Source organism: Pteropus alecto, unplaced genomic scaffold (genome assembly GCF_000325575.1).
Source record: "Pteropus alecto unplaced genomic scaffold, ASM32557v1 scaffold7, whole genome shotgun sequence".
NCBI classification, from domain to species: Eukaryota; Metazoa; Chordata; class Mammalia; order Chiroptera; family Pteropodidae; genus Pteropus; species Pteropus alecto.
Window position 1 is genome coordinate 38650066 of NW_006494614.1, and position 3039 is coordinate 38653104.

Sequence of the window (3039 nt, forward strand, 5' to 3'; positions counted from 1 at the left end):
TTCCTTCCTTCCTTCCTTCCTTCCTTCCTTCCTTCCTTCCTTCCTTCCTTTCCTTCCTTCCTCCTCTCCATCCATCCAACATTTATGACGTACTTGCTACATGCCAGGCCCTGGGTAAGAGATTAACACTACACATTTTAGGTCCAACTCTCCCATGGGATAACAGAGAAACACAATTCTTGAAGATAAGAGAAAAGAAATAATAGTTTCTTGGTCATTGGCTGAGATCCAGTGAAAAACAAATCTCTAGTGAAAGATGCCATTTATGTCATAAGGCCACCAGGAGGAGTTGTTGGTTCAGAATTTTCCACATAGGATTATGAGATGTGTCTTGCTGCTTTCTCGTGATGTTGAGGGACCTGTAGACATGTTCCTATTGTGTTTTTTTGTGTGTGTATGAGGGCTGGGGGAGCGGAGGGGAGGGGAGGGAAGGGGAAAGGAGAGGAGAGGAGAGGAGAGAGAAGCAGTCTGGTATTTTGTTTAGTGCAAAGGAAAAAATATTGACGATGGTTACTACAAAGAAAAATGGTACAAATGGAAACCATTTTTTCTGCATATAATTGGTATCATTGACTATGGAGGAAGGTATATGTTGCAGAGCAGGTTTTAAAGTCAGGTTGCATGGATTTGAGACCTGGCTTAGTAAGTAAATGTCTATTAAATTGTTCAGATTCTCTCAGCCTCAGTTTCTTCACTGGTAAAATGAATATTATAATGATATGTTCCTCTTAGGGTTGTTATGAAGATGAAATAAGGTAATTCATGTAAATTGCTTAGTATGTATCTGATGTATAGTAAATGCTCAATATACAGGAGCCTAAATTATTATTATGATGAATTTGAACCATCCATAAAATAAAATTTTTATTTTAAGCATTTTTGATCAATGTTAGTAGACATTTAATAAATAATACTATATTACTGTTAGTCCCATTACTGATACAATTAGTTCCATTACTGGTCTTAAAATGAGCAGAATAATATTGCAGAAAGAGCACTCAGGAAATTCTAACACACCACTGTCAATAATTTGCTGTGAAATGTTCCTGGACTCGAGTTTCCTCATCTCTGAAATTCAGTCCCTTCCAGCTCTTACGGCCTTTAGTTTTATATAGTCTCCCAGAGTATATGGCTCCAGCACTTTATCAGTGTGCACATATATGGCATCACCTGTTATCTACTCTAGGATACTGCTAGATAATGATTATGATCCTAGATTTGGGTGTAGTTGGAAAGGCCAACAGGAGTCCAACACTCCTTCCCTTCCTCAGCTCACGTGAAGCCATCTGCAGAAACTGTCTCTGATTAGGAACTCACGGGACCTCACGCAGGGCTACAAAGGTTATGCATTGATCAGATTTAGGGGGAATAATTCACAGAAAATGTAAATGGTGATCCCCCAAAGTCCGACAACATAACAGCCCTAGTTAATGTTTCTTAGCCTCATAGCCTGGAATCTTTGTTCTAAAGGAGCGACTCCCTATGATTTAGTTCAGCATAGTGGAAAGTGTCGCAAACTCGTCAATAATTATTATTGCTATTGCAAAAGAGCCTGATGTTGTTCCAGGGATCATGTTATTCAAAACAGAGAATTCAATGTAATGTATGACATATTAGAATATTATAATTAGAATTAAAAAGTTAAGCAACATTTCTATTTAATTTTATCTAGTCCTCTTAAATGTTAATATGTTATATAGTTCATGGTGTGTACAGTGTACTCTTACAGTAATATGTTAATATAGTTTATAAATAAATGAATAAACAAATATTGTGGGTAAAGATTCAAGTTTTATATTGACAGGGATGTTTAATTAAAAAAAAACTTCTTTCTTTCTTTTTGTGTCACCATCTGTGTGCCTGGGAGTTTTGTTCTTGATCAAGATCTGGTGAGAACAGGACCCCTCACCTCCCATGTCTTTCCTGGGAGTTTTCATAAGCAATACATTTAGTCAATTTTCCTTGGAGTCAAACAAAGACTCATCATTGCAGATGAGAAGCTATAAAATTCAACCGAGAAAATAAGAGAAGTGAAGCTGGGTTTGGATGTTGAAATGTGGCTTAATTGAGGAGCCAGTAAGCATATTCCAGGCAGTGGGCTCAGCCTAGGCAGAGGCACATCAAACACGTACCTGGGTAGGACTAGACTTATCCGGCTGGAGTGAAGAGGTCTGCACACATGCAGGACAGATGATGAGGTTGGAAAACTAGGAGGGCAGCCTTGGTGAAAGAGGACTTGGATGTCATCCTGAAGGCAACAGAAAGTTATAGAATATTTTAGAGGAGGACATCATGAACAAAGCAATGTTTAAGGTGAGGGATGAGCAAATTTAAAAGCATTTTTATCTACCTTGTAGAGCTGGACCAAATAGAAATCTACCAAACTTCATTTCTAAGATTAGTCCAGGGGTTTAGAAATAAGTACATGGTGTATAATAAGACTATGCATTTCTTCAGTTATTCATTCATTCAACTTACTATCTAGATATGTCCAAATATTTAGATCTTTGGCTTCATATAGACAAATTTCTGGGAAAATGTTAACCAGTGTGAAGCTGATTTATATAATATCAATATGTGTATCCAGTTACTTTATAATTGAGGGATATATTGATTCAGCATAAAGTTTTAACTGAGGTGGTTTCAGTATAGTTTCTAATAAAAAGTGAGTTTGTGAATGCAGTTCCATAGTGTAGCGGTTGGCACGTCTGCTTTACATGCAGAAGATCCTGGGTTCATGCCCCCGTGGAGCCATGGTCCATGGTCTATGGCCATGTCACCCTGAATAAGCCCGATGTCTGATCTCAGAAACTAAGCAGGGTTGGGCCTGGTAAGTACTTGGATGGGAGACCATCTAGGAAGACCAGGTGCTGTAGGCGTAGAAAATAAAAAAAATAAGGGATTGTAAACTGACAAGGTTCTTGCAATCTGTGAGGTCAACCAAGTGTTGCCTCACCTAAAAAACATAAATAAATAAATAAATAGTGTTATCAAGTCAACTAAATATTTTTATGTTTCAGGGTCAAATTAGCCAATATT

The 3039-nt window shown here is 37.7% G+C and overlaps 1 protein-coding gene and 1 pseudogene across 1 annotated transcript in view; both read left to right on the forward strand.

The window, feature by feature from the left end:
- The window catches only part of CLIC5 (chloride intracellular channel 5), a 148868-nt gene that overhangs the window by 4149 nt on the left and 141680 nt on the right, over nt 1-3039 (forward strand). The gene's annotated exons all lie outside the window — the stretch shown is intronic.
- LOC112474952 lies at nt 2764-2879 on the forward strand (annotated as a pseudogene).